Source organism: Lichenostomus cassidix, chromosome W (assembly GCF_008360975.1).
Source record: "Lichenostomus cassidix isolate B80296 chromosome W, HeHo_3.0, whole genome shotgun sequence".
Lineage (NCBI taxonomy): Eukaryota > Metazoa > Chordata > Aves > Passeriformes > Meliphagidae > Lichenostomus > Lichenostomus cassidix.
The window spans coordinates 16,473,985-16,491,383 of NC_139510.1; the positions used below are offsets into that span (position 1 = coordinate 16,473,985).

The window sequence follows — 17,399 nt, forward strand, 5'->3', positions numbered from 1 at the left end:
CTCAGAGGAGGCTGACTTGAAATTCTCAAGAGTCCCTGGGTCTCTACAGAAAAGACCACATGAAATAATCCCCTCAGAGGAGACCATACTATATTCAAAGGCACTTCGGGTCAGAGAGCTTTTGTCTGCTTGCTGCACCAAAATAATGTTATGGTCCAGTTATTAAAATGATTAGAAATGCCTCTGCCCTAATTAAGGTGCAAGGAGTCCATATGCCAAATTCAATAGTATGGAATTTATTCAATAGTAAATATGAAAGAGAGAGAAAAAGAAAAAAAGGTAGAGAAAGAAATAGAAAAGATGTGGGGTGACAGAAAAATAGACAGATTAAAGAAAATACCACCGCTCTGTGGATCCCATCGGTGTCCTGATTATCCTCTCCAGCTGGTCTTCTTGGTGGTGCGGGTCCCCTGAAAAACACAGAATCCAATGGACTAATATACGCTCAGGCCAGGTGGGAATGCCCAGGTACCTCCCCAGGGCAAAAAGGGAGGGGGGAGCAAGTTTGACACCGTCTCTTGCAACAGACTCTGGATCTGTTTCATCACTTTCCATCACATGCAGTCCTGTGGTGCAAGGCCTCAGGAATGAGTCTTGGGAGCACTTCAGGGGGTCTTTGATGGATTATGACACCCTCTCAGCTGCATCTTACATGAATGTCCTGTTGGTATGTGGCCTTCCTGGGGTTGGGGGTTTCATAGCTGAACCAGTTTATCTAAGGGAGGATGGGTGTTCACTGCCTCTGACTAGAGGTTATGCCACACACCCAAAACCTCCTCCCCCCTCAGTTGGGGGGGAGTCTGTGTCAACCTGCCCTTGGCACATGGGTCTGTGGGCTATGGCCTTCCCCACCCTGAGCCCCGATAGAGAGGATTCTCAGCACAGCTGCTGGGTTTGGCTTTCTTGTGGATACATTCTTCTCCCCCAGCCTTGTTTGTTTTTCTAGACCTGAGATGACTGAAAAATAGCGTTTTATCTTGAATTCCCTTCAGTGGCTTAACTTGATTTAGGGTAAAATAGAAATTATTAATTTGAAAGAACTAGAAGCTGGATAATAATAATAGTAACTTTTGAACTGATTTAGAAGGCCAGAGATTGGATAATGATTTACTAAGATTTGCCTGCTGAAGACAATTTATTATTCGCTTAATGATTTTGTGCCTACCTAGTATCGGGGAGGATAGAGAGAAGAGAGCCAAATAATTGAGAAAAACCACTAAGTGTGACCAAGCATCCTGCCCTCAGACTCTGAACTGGTACAAGTTGGTTCTCAGGCTTGGACTAGGACCAAGAACCAAGGGAGCATGCGCAAGAGAACAGGGTGAACAGTTCATCGTGAGGAAGACTACCGATATTGACCTAATTAATCATTTGGGACCCTTGCCCACAATTAATCTGTGACACTGCACTTGCGTGAGCATATTTAAATGAACTTTGAACTCATTATAATACGAAGCGGGGAAAGTAATGAATATGTATAGGGGCTTTGTCTAACTTTTTGCATATGTAACCTGTAACCTAATATAAACCAAGTGAAATGCTGTTGCTGTTGAGCAGCTAGCAGAGTAATGAATGCATCGGTTCTCAGTGGCAAGAAGGAATGATTTTTATTGTTTTGATTTCATCACATTTATAGAGTTCTCAAAAGTCACCCAGATTGGTCAGTCAGAAGCCTTCCCCCAGGCCTGATTGGCCAGGCCTGCACTGCCCAAGTTCTGGGACACTGTTCCAAAACATCCAAACTTTATCTTTATTTACAAAACACAAGAAAACCTCTCATGGGAAAAACTGTGCTAGCCACAAAGTGCTGCTGACAGTGTGCATGCTTTTGGAGGGGCTACCCCCCATGCACCCCAGCTGGAATAAACACATACCTTCTTCATGACTATCTGAGTTGTGAAGTCAATTCTGTGCTTCAAACTCACAGTCCAAAGTTCCAGTCAGGCATCTTCAAGGAGGGGTGGGCTTCAGTGGTTGTAGCTTCTTTATACAGTCTTTGCTATAATGGGCAAAACTCCTTCAAAACAATGTGTAAGGCATGAACCATTTCAGTCTCTGACAGGGCCTTATTGGTGGTCCCTATTGGTTGGTGACCCCAAGGTCATACCTGACCACCTGGTGAACTGGTAAAAGTTGGCACAACTGGGGCTGGTTGCTTTCCAGTTCTTCATATGCAATGGGCATTGTGCAGTTCCACAGGCCAGTAGTTTTTGAAAAATAAGCATTGTATTAGCCCACCAGGTGTAGGTGCTTTTTCATCTTGCAACATTCCCCCCCCTTTGAGGCTTGTGAAGCTTCTTTTCCCTTCAAGCCTTCATAAGCCTCATTTTGCTTTTTTTACTAACATCATATAAGTTCCTCTCAATGCATTAGCAATTGTGGTTTTTATGCAGCTTAAAGCAAGTATCATAATCACAATTATTACTATGATCACAATTATACTTTGCAAAAGTGAGGCCAACCAACCAGTCAAAGAAAATCCAAATCCTTTAAATATTTTATTCAACCATTTACTTTCTAATCCTGCCATTAATTCTCTGCTAGATGCAGCAACCAATTTTATCCTATTTGATCATCCAGTTCAGCAGACATATTTGGAATGTGCACACAAGTATTGTTGTTTAAATTCAAGTAACTGCATACTCCATGTTTATGCAACAGCAATAGGTCTAAAGCAAATCTGTTTTGTAAGGCCATTTTAGTTGTGGTTTGCAATTTTCTTTTATTTCAGTAAACCCCAATTGAATTGCATTCACTAAAGTTTCCATTTTGTTGGAGGTTGGGATTTTTCCTTTTGTTTTCTTTCTCTTAGGGAATTTTGTCCCATCTGTTGCTAAGATACCCTAACTGTCGATACTTAAGGAAGACAAAAGATGTTGCCAGGGTGGGGTGAGCAGAGGAGAGCATCTGGCTGTGGGTAGCTTCCACTTGCTCGCTGGGCATTGGAGGGGGAACAGTGGAGCTGCTATCTTCCTTTCTCTGCGACCGTGGGAGCCCGGCTCTGCACTGCCTTCTTTTCCTTGCTGGGTGAGCTTTCATTTGGGAAAAGCACAGGATTCCTACCGTTTTCCCCCACCCAGCGTGTGTGTCTCCCCAGCTGTGTCCAGCAGCTGCCGCGAAGGACCGCGGCTGTCGCTGCCCCGTGCCCCCACCTGCCGGGACACACTGTGGCTTCTGCCATAGCTGTGGAGTTTCTGCCACCTTTTGCTTGCTAGCCAGGGTGAGTCAGCCCTGCCGCTCCAGCTTGCTGTTCTGATCTCCCTGCTGCACCCCGTCGTGCCGTCTAGCTCGTCCTGCTGTCCAGCCTGTCCTGCTGTCCAGCCAGTCTGCCATAATCCATGTGAGAGATCGAGCCGACCTCGCCCCACAGCGCCCTCTGCAGCTGCGCAGGGAGCCATCGCACCTGCCCTGCCCGGCTGGGAGCCCAACAGCGCCCCTGCTGGCTGTGACTGTAACTGCACCAAAGGGAAGGGTGCCTGGCAGCCCAGAGCAGGCTGCCACCGGGTTTCTGGTTTTGTCTGTTGTTGCTACTGTTGTTGTTGCTTGTTTGCCTCGTTATACATACTAGTAAAGAGCTGTTATTCCTTTTCCCATATCTTTGCCTGAAAGCCCTTGATTTCAAAGTTATAATAATTTGGAGGGAAGGGGGATCATATCCTCTATTCTAAGGGTGGTTCCCACCTTCCTTAAATGACACCTGTCTTTCAAACCAAGACACACTTGTAGAGTCAAATTTTGTATGGCTGGTCTGTTCCTAAAGGTAGATATTTGCGGACTAAAGATGGATTCTAAAATCCATCCCACTATAGTTCCCATACTGGGATGTTTCCAAGTTTCATAACGTTTAACTTTCCCCCATAGTTGGGTTCTCAAGGGTGACTCCTTCCACAAGGGACATAACATTAATACTCCCAGTGTCCATTGTACTCTTGATTCTCCTAAGGGAAAATGTGTGGTCCAAATTCCATTACTTCCTACCCATCCTGTGGGTCCTAATGATTTTACCATGTCCTGCTGACAGTCAATATCTCTTCAAGTCTCATTGTTTGTTAGGTGAGACCAGGTGTCATTAAGAAAGGTAGAATAATTTCTACAAAGGTAGAATAATTTCTACAAACACATCCCAACCTTAGAGCCTGGCCCACAGTCATGAGCTGCTGTACCTCAGGATTCCTACTAGTACAAGTGCATATTTGAGTGCAATTCCACTTTTCCTTTGTCCTTGGATCCATTTGCCTTGACCTTATTAAATCAGGATATTTTATACCTACCTGTAAGGGGTCCTCTGGGAGGCCTGGACTCCCTTCCCAGTCTAGACACCACTAAACTGGCTGGATATATTCTCATTGTCCTGTTTGAGGGCTATTCCATACTTCTGGTATTTGACATCCCCAAGGGGTATTAGTGCAATCTGTCAGCCGATAAATAGTTCCTGAAATTATATTCAGATCCGGATTTGAGATTTTACAATTCTCAACAGTATCATTCTTATGTGTCCATGTTCAGGAATATTCTCTTTCCATCCCTGTCCAATTGGCATAGGTGCTATTTCCTCCCTGTGGCAGCACAGATCCTTTCCCACGGGAATTTCTCTCTTCTTCTTCTATGTTTTATAAATAAAGATAAAACTTTCATGTTATTGAAATAGCCTTTTGGATACAGGCGGTCAAACACCTGGGCCAATCAATCCCTGGGGGGCGGATGATTATTGGTCCAATCCGAACGGCCCTCTGATGTGTATATGAATTGTTAATTAAATAATAAAAAGTAATTTTTTTCTAGCACTCAAAAGGTCTCGCCTCTTCACTCCGCTAGCGGTCCAACAGGGACATCTGGTTAACCCCGATGCGTACTGCACGCAATGAAAAGGTACACCCTCCTGTCCCCTCCCGCCGCACAGTGCGGCTCAGTTTCAGAATGGAGATGGACTCTCCAATGCTGAAAGACGAACTTTTGTGAGCTTTCTTGGAGGACCCCTGGTGTGATCCAGTGGTCGCACAAAAGCAGCACCTGACCAGGGCTTTAATGATGTGGGCGGCCGAGAATGGAGTCCCAGAAGTTTGGGACATGGACGTGGACTGTTCTTTGTGGCTCAAGGTGGGGAAGGCTTTGTGGAAATAGATGATATTTGGAGATGAGAAAACTATCCGCTTGCACAGGACATGGCGAGTGGTCTGGGACGCGTTAAGGGGACAGGAATTTTACACTGCAGAGCTGGATGCTCTCTGTCTAGATTCCTTGCTTTCTGTCAACGAGCACCACACGAAGGAAACCCCGACCCAGACTGACCCCGAGGCCCCACAGTCAGCAGCGGATGAATCCAAAAAGAGCAAGTATAATTCTCCAAATGATTTTACCGTACGAAGTTACCCCCACCCAAATGATCAGCTAGTGGAGATGCTGAAGAAAGAGGGCGAATGGGCTGGCCTCGAGACACCAGCAGCGGCGGGAGTTCCTTCCCCTCTGCCTCCGCGAGATGGCACTGCCCCTTCCCCCCCACGCAGACCACCACCGGAGGTCCCGGCCGCGGCGCCGGCTGCCTCGGGGACAGGGACTGAGAGTGCAGAAATGGCTGGCCCGGCCACGGCGCGGGCGGGACAGCAACAGACCCTGCTTCCGTCCAGAACAGCCGTGGACTCCAGGGTCCTGGCCGCCACGCTGACCGAGCCTGCCACGCCGGCCTTGCCAGCCCTGTGGGAAGCGGAAGAGAAGCCTCCGGCAGGCGGTGCTTCCAGTCTGGGAGATTTGATTGACATGTCCACTGAAGCGCTGCTGAAAAAGGCTTCCTGTGACTCAGATATGCGAGACTTTGGGTCTCCGCCAGACGAGCCCCCTTCATCTCGGCTTTTAAGGGATTTACTGGCCAAAGTGGCCAAATTCCGCCGAGATATGGCAGAGATTTGCTCATGGAACATCCAGCGTGCAGGCTGGACTGGGGCAAAAGTCCCCGCCCCAAGACCCCGGAAGGTTTCTGGGCTCACTGCCACCTCGGCACCCAACATGGCGGCGGGGGCGCAGGGGAATCTGGGACACAGACAGGTACCAGTCCCTCTGACGGGTTCAGTGGCAGATGCAGCCTCTGCACAGCGCGCTGATCCAATTTTAACTGACGCTGTGCCAGCGAACTCGGCGAGCGTGCCTGATGATGCACTTGTATGGCCGCCCTCCTCTTGCCCCTCCCCCAACCCCATCTCTGTGCCGTTTTTTGGCGCGGACACTGTGTCCAGCCAGTCACCGTGATTTGTGATATGGCTCACAGATAGCAAGCCTTACACTGATGATTCAGACAGTGACGAGGAAGGGTTCCTTCCTCCTGGGTGAAAGCTCGTGCTGGCGGGGAAGCAAAAAAAGTGTTGGGTTCTGAGTAACCCCTGGAGATGCCAAAACAGCGCAGGGCTATTATGCCCACGTGACTCCCTGCATTTCTGGGAATCAGTCAAGCAGGGCCCGCTGGATGCAGGACACTGGGAACTTATAGAGACATTAGGGATGCCAAGACGACGGGAGGGCCGTGGAGCTGCTACAGCAGGTCAGGGTGATGCTAGCTTCCTACAAGGAGACGCTCAGGCTTTTCTGGTGTTTGTGCCTGGCCCTGACTCAGATAAGAAAAGCAAGCATGACGTCATTGCGTGGAAGGTAGTAAATAACCTTTTCACGAAAGTCACAGTTTATGGAATCTCTTCTTCCCATGTTATGCAAATTATTAGAGTGATAAATAGTGATCTGCTTGCTCCATTTGATATTACATATTTGGCTCAAGTCTTGTTTCACTCCGTGCAATACGGAGATTTTGAGCACAATTGGAGAATGATGGTTGAAAAACAGATAAAGGACAATATGTCCTTGCCTCCTGAGGACCCTAGGCGCATGATTGGGGCTGATGTCCTTATGGGTAGAGGATATTTCATTAACCCCAATGTCCAAGCTGCTTGGGATCCTCAGATTCTGGAGCAAGCCCAAAAGCTCAGTATAGGAGCCATTGTAAAAACTATAGAGGTGATCGCCCCACAAACACGGTATTCAAAAATACATCGGGGCAATCTGAGCTTTTCCTGACCTTTGTAGAGAAGCTAGCAGCAGCCTTGGAAAGCAGGTGGAAGATGATACATTGAGACAGATATTGTGCAAGCAGTTGGCAAGAGTCAATGCCAACGAGGAGCGTAGAAGGATCATAAATGCCCTACCAGGGGATCCTTCAGTCACAGACATGGTACAAGCTTGTGCTAAAGTGCAGGCAGATAGTCAAGGGAAATCTGCCTTGGCTGCTGTCCTAGGTTGCAATATAGATGTAGTTAAGTATTCTATTACCACCAGCTGTGGGCCATTAGCTGCTATCACCTGCTAATGACCCACTCCGGATGACAGGCAATGGGCCATCAGGGACCCACCGTGTGACTCATGGACTTATCTCATCCCATTGTGGGATGCTCTGCCGAGGAGGGAGGAACCAGGTGTTCCCACGTGGATATAACCTGGCCTTGGAACTGCCTGAGCTAGCCCTGTCTACTGGGTTCCCAGAGGACGAGAGCTACACTGGATCTTCAGCTGGAGACTAGACCTTCACAGGATCACTGCTTCAACTGGACTACTTCAGTCGGACTGCTACCACCACCCTAACAGGGTGTTAGGTTGTATCTGACTTTGTCAGTGCTTTTTCCTTGTATTATTTCACTTATTTTTAATTTCAATCTTGACTTGTGATCTCCCACTGGTTTGTTTTCAAACCAACACAGCTGCATTTCTATCACCTGGTTGGGAACCCCCTGATCAGGGACAAAAACAGCCCAAAGCTGGGAACAAACGCAAACAAGTCAAATCAAAGCAGAAGGAAAATTCGGGGACTGGGATTCCTCAGTGCGGGAGGTGTGGCAGGCCAGGTCACTGTCCAGAATATTGCAGGTCCAAGTACCATGCAGATGGTCGACCCCTGTCGGGAAATGTGAAGAGGGGTGCAAAAAGGGGGATTTGCCCCCCGTCACGACAGTTCCCCCAGAACAGGGCGGTGACACAGGCCTATCCAGTCAATGTGGAGGAGGCATCCAAGGCTCAGCCCAAGTCAACGCCTACACCGCAGCAACAGTCGTCCTAGAATCTGGCGATGCCCATAGGATTCCCTTGGATATGCATGGACCCCTTGATCAGGGGGTTGGCGCACTGCTTGTGGGAGGGCCTGAGGCCACCAGCCAAGGGATCCTTGACCTTCCAGAAATTATAGATGCTGATTTTTCAGGCCAGATTCACACTACAGTTTCCACATCAGATCCCCCCGTCACCATCCCTGAAAAGACTCACATTGCTCAATTGTTGCCTTTTGAGTCTTCTGTTCCCAGGGTAGACCAGCAAGTTGGCAGAGGTAACAGCACTGAACTGCCAGGACTTCCGCAGGTCTACTGCACTGCTGCCATCTCTAATGAGTCACCACAGAGGACATGTACCCCCATCAGGCCGAAAGTGTGTCCGCACCAAATTCAGATGCGAGGTTTGATTGATACAGGTGCTGATGCAACGATCCTTTCCTCCACTTCATGGCCTCCTTCATGGCCTCTAGCCCCTGCGGGATCAGCTATCGCGGGGCAAGGAGGAACCACACAGAGCCGACTGAGTAAGCGACCTGTGTTGGTCAAAGACCCAGAGGGACACACGGCTACAATCCAGCCCTATGTTACTTCAGCTCCAGTGAACCTCTGGAGGCGGGACATGTTGACAGCCTGGGGGATGCGGATTGGGACAAATTTTTGACAGGGGTCAGTGTGTGTAAGGGGGCACCGTATTCTACGCTATCTCTGACATGGCTAACTAACACACCCATATGGGAACCACAGTGGCCCCTGCCAAAAGAGAAATTAGTCGCCCTTTGTCAGCTGGTTCAGGAGCAACTGCAACAGGGACACATTGAGCCTTCTACCGGTCCCTGGATGTGGTGGTTTTGATTGGCCCAAAACATCAGGGAAGTGTTTTTTAACATCTAGGAGAAATTTGGACCCCTCAGAAGCTGTTGTGGTAGGCCTGGGGAGGTGTCTGAGGGGTGGGGTAAGGCACAAAGATGGCTCCTGTGTGTCCTGAGTGCAAGTTCTGGAAGTTTTTACATCAAGTCCAGCAGAGCCAATCTCTGATGGCTCTGAAGGTGATGGATGTGCTGCCAGACAAGTTTGGGCCAATTGGAGGTGCTGGTTACGCCTCTGTGAAAACATATTTAAGAAAAATTCAAAACAAAGCAGGCACGCACTTCTTTCACTTCTTTATAGTTGGAGGAGGAGGAGGTGGAGGTGAAAATATGTGAGGGAGAACAGCATGGAGATGCGAAGGTCAGTGAAGAAGGTGGGGGAGGAGGGGCTCCCAGTGCCGGAGCTGAAAACTCTGCTAGCCACGGTGAAGGCCATGGGGGAGCAGGAGGTCTCCTGCAGCCCATGGAGTCCACAGGAGTGCAGAAATTCATCCACAGCTCACGCCAGAGGAGCAGGTGGATGCCTGGAAAAGACTGTGAACCAGTGGGAGTCTCATCTAAGAGTTAAAACTGCAAAAGGCCTTGACTGAGAGAGAAAGGCCTTGCTCCTGGCATGGAAGCAGCCTGGCCTCGGCTTGGGAGAGTTTGCACAGCACCTTATGGACAAAAAGACTCACAAAGCAGCAGGATTCGGGCGGGATGTTGCTCGTGAGATTGGACCCACGCCAAAGAAGTTCCTAGAGGACTGTCTTGTGGGAAGGACCCCTGGCTAAGTAGAGAACCCCCTCTCCCTGATTGGACTGACCAGACGAACCCCTCAACCTGCCCCCTGTCTGTGTTGCTGGTTAGGAAAGAGGGAAGGGGGGGTGAGTGCAGAGACTGCTTCTTAAGAGGGTGGGGGTGAGAGCAGAAAAAAACTGTCTGAAGAGAGAGAGAAACAAGTAGAGATAAAGAGTATTTGTAGTAGAAGAATTGTGGTGATGAGTAAATTTGAGAATCTGCTCTGTGGACTGAGAAGAGACCCCACACCCTGCCCCCCACCTGGCTTGTTGATTGTAAAGGAGGAAAGGGGGTGAATACTATAGGTTCATAAGAGGGAGGGGGGAGTGAACAAAAACTGCATGAAAAGTTTATTTTTGCCTGCATTTATCCTCCAACTCTGTTAGGTAATTAAATCCCTTTTTTGCAACTTTAAGCTTGGAGCCTGGTTGCCCTTTTTCTTTTTCTGTGCGTCCTCCTGGCAACGTCCTGTCTAAAACCCATGACACTGGAATACCCCAGTTTTTGTGATTAAGAAAAAATCGGGGAAATGGAGACGGTTGCAAGATCTCAAAAAAGTTAACGCAGTGATGGAAAGTATGGGGAGCATACAGCCTGGCATGCCCTAACCTACAATGATTCCCACAGGGTGGGAAATCTTGATTGTTGATCTGAAGGATTGTTTTTTCACAATCCCTTTGCACCCCAATGACAGACCAAAATTTGCCTTTACTGTGCCTGCAATTAATAATGCGGAGCCTGTAAAGAGATTTCAATGGAAAGTGTTACCTCAGGGCATGAAAAATAGCTCGACTATCTGTCAATGGTATGCCGCTCAGGCCTTGTCCGGAATCCGTGAGCAGTTTCCTGAGGCACTCTGCTACCATTATATGGATGATATACTGGTGGCAGCATCCACCCAGGACAAGCTGCAGAGGTTACAGCCTCACCTGCTCGATGCCTTGCATTCCTATGGGTTGCAAGTAGCTCTGGAGAAAGTTCAACAACAGCCTCCTTGGAAATATTTAGGAGTCAAAATTTTGGATTAAACTATACAACATCAAGAGGTGCAGTTTTCAGACTCTATTAAGACCCTGAATGATGCCCAAAAATTGCTCGGTATCATGAACTGGTTACGTCCGTATTTGGGACTAACCAATGCAAAACTTTCCCTGCTTTTTAAAATTTTAAAGGGGGACTCTGATCTAAACACACCTCGGAATTTGACTCCTGAGGCACGACAGGTGCTGAATGAGGTGCAGCAAGCTGTTTCTGCTCATCAGGTTTATCGAGTGGATCCCTCTACTGATATCACTGTTTTAATTACTGCTCCAGACCTCCATCCTACAGGTATCATTGGCCAGTGGAACAAACAATGGGCTGACCCTTTGCATATCTTGGAATGGGTCTTTTTGCCCCATCAGCCAAAAAAGACAGTATCCACATTGTTCAAATTGATAGCTTGCCTGATAATCAAATGCCGTCATCAGTGTTTACAATTGATGGCAGCAGATCCTGCAACGATTGTTGTTCTGGTATCACGGGACAACTTTGAATGGAGCCTTGTTAATAGCGCTCCTTTGCAAAGTGCACTGCAAAGTTTCTCAGGGTAGATTGCTTATCATCTGCCCAGCCACAAATTGCTGCAGCTGGCAAATTCAATCAGTTTTACGTTGCGGCCAAAGAACAGTCGGGTGCCAGTTCATGGACCCATCATCTTCACGGATGGTTCTGGGAAAACAGGAAAGGCCATTGTCACCTGGAAGGAAGGATCTGAGTGGCAAGTGCTGAAAAGCCACAAGACAGGCTCTGCTCAGTTGGTTGAATTGAAAGCAGTTGCCATGGCTTTTCAGCAGTTCTCTCAGGTGCCTTTGAATTTGGTCACTGACTCTGCTTATGTAGCGGATATAACTAAATGTTTGAATTGTCCACTTTTAAAAGAAGTCAATAATGTGGCTCTGTTTTCACTATTGCGAACCCCGTGGAAGGCGATTCAGGTTTGAGTGCATCCATATTACATTCTGCACATTCGAAGCCACACCAAATTACCAGGTTTTATAACAGAAGGGAATGCCAGGGCTGACATGTTAGCCAACCCTGCATGGGTGGCACCTCAGCCTGACAAAATTGCACAAGCCAAGGCATCGCACAATTTCTTTCATCAGAGTGCACATACCCTGCAGAAGCAGTTTCAATTGACACCAACTGAGGCTCGTGACATTGTCAGCGCTTGTGCTGATTGCCACGGACTCACTGCACCTCTGCCACCAGGGATAAACCCCAGAGGCCTAAACGCCTTGCAGCTTTGGCAGACGGATGTGACACACATTTCTGAATTTGGCCGATTCAAGTATGTGTATGTGTCTATCGACACTTTCTCCTCAGCTACGTGGGCAACTGCTCATACTGGAGAAAAAAGTCGTGATGCCATTGCCCATTGGAAATTAGCCTTCTCAGTCCTGGGGGTGCCAGCCACTGTGAAAACCGATAATGGTCCTGCCTACGCCTTGCAGAAGATGCGGCAGTTCTTACACCTATGGGGTGTAGACCATAAATTCGGTATTCCACATTCTCCTACTGGCCAAGCCATTGTTGAACGCACTCATGGTACTCTGAAGCATGTCTTGGAAAGATAAAAAGGGGGAATGCATGGGGAAACCCCACAGAGCCAATTGGAAAAAGCTTTGTACACAATCAATCACCTTACAGTGCCACCGAATTTGAATAATCCTGTGATTTTGAACCATTTTCTGTCATTGCAGTCGTCAGGAGAGTTGCGCTTGCCCCAGGTGAAGGTATGGGTACGGAACTTACTTACTAACACCTGGGAAGGCCCGCATGAGCTTATTGCTTGGGGTCGTGGATATGCTTGTGTTTCCACAGATACTGGGGTACGATGGCTGCCTGCAAAATGCGTTCGCCCAGACCTACGGCTCCAGAGACAGAACCGGCAACCTCAAAATAACAACCAGAATGCAGAACACCCACCAAATGATCCTTCTGATGATGGCCAGAACACCGGCCATCAGGAAGACGGTCCTTCCACAAGCAGAGACTGAAATTTAAGTTTTTATTGAGTCAGAAAGCAAGGACTTTGAAAGCACGTTTTAACTGAATTATAGAATTGTAATATAGAATTAGGTTTTATAGATGCTTTACCCAGGGTATTGCTGGAGAGTCTCTCTGTTCACCTTAAATCAGCATCTGATTTGGGCTCTGTTTGGTGGCTGGCCACCGCCGGGCAGACCCCTTATCGGTTTTCCATCTAGGCTCTGTTTGGTAACTGGCCACTACCAAGCAGATCCTTCATGCTGATTCACAGAGGTTCACAAGCAATGCCTTCTGGTTCTTCAATAAAAAGGGGGAGCTGTGGCAGCACAGATCCTTTCCCACGGGAATTTCTCTCTTCTTCTTCTATGTTTTATAAATAAAGATAAAACTTTCATGTTATTGAAACGGCCTTTTGGATACAGGCAGTCAAACACCTGGGCCAATCAATCCCTGGGGGTGGATGATTATTGGTCCAATCCGAACGGCCCTCTGATATGTATATAAGTTGTTAATTAAATAATAAGTCAGTCTTTTCTAGCAGTCGAAAGGTCTCGCCTCTTCACTCCACTAGTGGTCCAACAGCGACACCTCCCCACATGTGTTCCCAAATTTTTGCCAAATGGCTAACTAAAGCTCCCCATGGAACTAAATTTTCTGCAGCAGTTGGTGTGTATAAGCAAGCTGTTATAGAAGTTACATTCTGTAATCTGCCAAAATCTTGCACTAACTTTCCCCTTCCAAGAGGTTCACAACATAGTTTCTATTATTACAAATATGCAATTACTTGTCATCTTCATTTAGATCCAGTAAGTAGTATCCCCCTAGAAAATCATATTCTATACCTAAAACAATAGGATTTATGTAAAAAAACCCCAAACCCACAAACTCCAGGTTTTTTCTGCTGTGTTTAATGTGTGATTGCTGGTTTTACCCCCATGTGATGAACCCAGTGCTTGATTCCTTCTACCTTGAGTGCAGTGTAGCTTACCAAGAGGACTTGATATGGCCCCTTCCACTTCTCCTGGATTGGTCCAAAATACCAGGTTCTGACACACACCATATCTTCCAGTTGGAAAGGATGTACATGTGAGTCTTGTCCCCATGACCTGTTGATAAGGATGTGCCTTTTAAGACTTTAAAGAGTTAGTCCCAGTGCTATTAAATATCAATTTCAGCAAAATATTTGAGACTTCCCTTGCCTTGTTGGTGTGACATGGGAAAGCTTCTGGCCATCCAGAAAAAGTATCTACCAAAACCAAAATGTACCAGTCCCATTTTGCCTGGGCAGTTCTGCAAAATCAATTTGCCAATAATCACCTGGTGAATTCCCCTGTTTTACTAGCCCCAGAGGCAGCCTTCTTCCTTCCTTGGGATTATTTTGGAAACAAATCCCATATTTTTCAATAACAGATCTATTAATTTCTGTCATCTTTGTGCTTACTTTATTCCTTTGTAAGCTAGTTACCATATTCTTTATTTCCTAATGTGTTTCCTGATGTTTTAGTTCAGTTATACATTGATTGTGGAGGTACAATTACCTGCCCACATGAGGTTACCAATCATCTGCTGGGATTTTCCATAGCTTCTAATGATGGGGCTAACTGCCTGTCCTGATTACTATAATGTGGATTTTCTTCCAGGACATTCAACTTTTTCCTAGGTATTAGTGCAAGGATACCTTGTTCAGTAACCTCTTTAGCTGTTTTGTCAGCTAATCAATTCCCTGTATTAAATGAAGAGTCTCCAAACTGATGGGCTTTACAAGTGCATCAGGGCCACTTCTTTTGGCTTTTGCATCCTCTGTAGTAGTTGACTGTGTTGGTTCTGCTTGGCCCAATTTTTGGTAGTGGGCAGGCCACAAAGATGTCTCCTGTGAGAAGCTTCTGGAAGCTTCCACCATGTCCAGCAGAGCCAATCCCTGGTGGGTCTGAAGATGATGGACATGCTGCTGGCCAAGGCTGGGCATATTGGAGAGGTTGGTTACACCTTTGTAATGACATTAAAGAAGAAATGAAAACAAAGTGCACACGCAGTTGTTTCTAGCCAGAGAAGGAGGAGGAGGTAAGAACACATGAGGGAAACAATATGGAGACACCAAGGTCAGTGGAGAAGGTGGGGGAGGAGGTGGTCCAGGTGCCAGAGCCGGGTTTCCTTTGTAAACTGTGGTGAAGACCATGGAGGAGCAGGCTGTTCCCCTGCAGTCCGTGGGGTCCATGGGGGATGCAGAGATCCACTCGCAGCCTGTGGGGGAGGTGCCCACACTGGAGCGGGTGGATGTCTGGAGGAGGCTGTGGTCCAGTGGGAGACCCCATGGAGAGAGAGAGACCTTGTGCCCAAGATGGAACAGCCTGGCCTTATAGGTCTGCACCCCGTGAGCAAGGGACCCACGCTGCGGCAGTTTTGACAGGACTATCGGCCCGTGGAGGAGCTCATGTTGCAGCAGGTGTGTGTGCTGCTGCTCGTGAGATGGACCCATGCTGGAGGAGTTCACACAGAACTGTCTCCTGTGGGAGGGACCCCACGGCCACACAGGGGAAGGACTTCTCTCCCTAAGCAGCGGAGGAAGATTCTGGTGATGGACTGACCCAAACTCCCACACCCTGCCCCCCTGCACTATTGGTAGGAAGGAGGGAGGGGTGAGAAGAAAAACGGTGTCTTTAAGGGTTTATTTTACTTCTCATTATCCTCCTCTGACTCTGATAGTAATAAATTCACTTTTGCAACTTAAGTTGAGCCTGTTTTGTCCTTGAAGTGTTTTCTCCCGGTCCTTATCTCAACTTATGAAGCCTTGTGTTAATTTTTTTTCCTCTCCTCTGCCCAGCTGTGGCAGGGAGAGAGTAGAGTGAGCAGCTGCAGTGGGTACCATGGCATTTGGCCAGGGTCCAAACCATGACTGACTAACTTTTTCTTTGTACTAAATGGGAGACTTCTCTGCTGATAACAATCCCCTTTCCTTCCATATGGTTTCATGGGTGTGCATTATTTTAAAAAACATATTTTAAATCTGTCCATATGTTTACTCTTCCTTTGGTGATTTTTAGCACTCCGTGTAAGGTCATTAATTCTGCTTTTTGCGCAGATGTGTTAAAAGGTAAAGCCTGGGCTTCTATTACCTGGGTCAATCTTCCCACTGCATGCCCAGATGCCTGTCTTCCATTTTGTATCATGCTGCTCCCACTGGTGTACAGGTCCAGTTCAAAGTCCTGGATGGGATTGCTCTTGAGATCTGGTCTGCCAGAACACACTTGTTCAATGGTTACCAGGCAGTCATGGTGCAAAGGTCTCTGGGCTTCTTCTGAAGCCTGAAGAAACATGGCTGGGTTCAAAGTAGTGGTTCCCTTAAGCTCAACCTTGTATTGCTCCAATAGGGCAACTTGGTATTTCAGCATCCTGCTGGCGATATCTAGTATCCTCCTTTTTGTTCCAAACCAGCTATTACCATGTGGGGCACATATCAGCTTTTTTTCTTCCTGGATTCAAAACTCTGCAGCTACCACTGCTCTCAAGCATCTGGGACATCCTTTACTTGCATTTTCTAATTGTTTGGAAAAGTACCTCACAGGCTGCTTCCATGACCCCAAACACTGTGCCAGTACCCCTAGTGCCAGGTGCATCCTTTCGTGCACAAATAACTCAAATGGTTTGGTTCAGTCTGTGAGCCCCCATGCAGAGATTGCCATTAAGGCTCTTTTTAGGGCTTTAAGGGCCCTCTGACTATCAGGAGTCCATACCAAGTATTATTCGGTGGAAGATCATACAAGTGTTTCGCCAGTACCCCACAGTTGGCAATCCATAACCAACACCATCCGGCCATATCTAAGAAGGCTTGTAGAACTCTAATAGTCCTTGGCTCCGGAGTGTGGCAAATGGCTTCTTTTCAGCTGCTTCCCAAGCTTTTTTTTCCCTGCAAGATCTCAAAACCAAGATATATTACTGCTTCTTTGCCTATTTGTGCCATTTGCTTTGACACCCTGTATCCAGATTGTCTCAAGAAATTTAACAGACTTACAGTGATGCCTTAAAAGCTGGTAAAAATAGGCAGACACTGCAGTATAGGGAAAAAATGGTATTACCTTGGTTTTAATAGAATCCCAGCTGCCCCCTAGTTAAAGGTGGAATTACGCCGAGGAGCACACACCGTATACAATGCGTATACAATTTTATGGACCTTACAAATTAGCATATTTACCTAAAGTCCCCCAATAAGGAACTTAACAAATGAGGTAATTGTCCCCCTATTCTAATTATCCCCCCCCAAATGAGGCTACAGTCTAGTTTAAAAAAACATGTTCCAGAGAGGAGGCCCCATCCAAGATTGGAGCCTCTAGTTTTGAGACAGTAGGGATGTTTCGTCTTTCCCAGAGAACTCCCAAACTTGGCTAAATATCAGAGTACAAGGGTAATATATATGTAGGGCTAAGGTACAGGGAGTGAAAGGTAAAAGGAAAGGGAAAGGGTATAAAAAAATGTATAAAAGATTATAAAGAGAAAAGACAAAATCATTCAGGCATCAACAGTAGCACCAAGGCACGCACTTTCAGTCTTGGTTGCTGGCAGAATATCATCTACACATTGTAGTAAAGTTCTGTCCAGATTTTCTTTTTCCAGCTTTCTAATTTATTTTGCCAACTGATTGCCAAATATA

At 47.1% G+C, this 17,399-nt stretch overlaps 2 long non-coding RNA genes across 3 annotated transcripts in view; one reads left to right on the forward strand and one right to left on the reverse strand.

Moving 5' to 3' along the window:
- LOC146425589 (uncharacterized) overlaps positions 1-17,399 on the forward strand; it is a 289,101-nt gene that overhangs the window by 204,947 nt on the left and 66,755 nt on the right. Inside the window, exon 2 of one of the 2 annotated variants that reach the window (XR_014846528.1) lies at positions 9,394-9,898. This is a non-coding gene — a long non-coding RNA (uncharacterized LOC146425589). Of the gene's footprint in view, positions 1-9,393; positions 10,140-17,399 lie in introns of those variants that run through there. The other variant, XR_014846527.1, reaches the window with a different exon arrangement.
- Positions 1-17,399, reverse strand: part of LOC146425591 (uncharacterized) — a 290,543-nt gene that overhangs the window by 142,514 nt on the left and 130,630 nt on the right. The window lies entirely within an intron of this gene.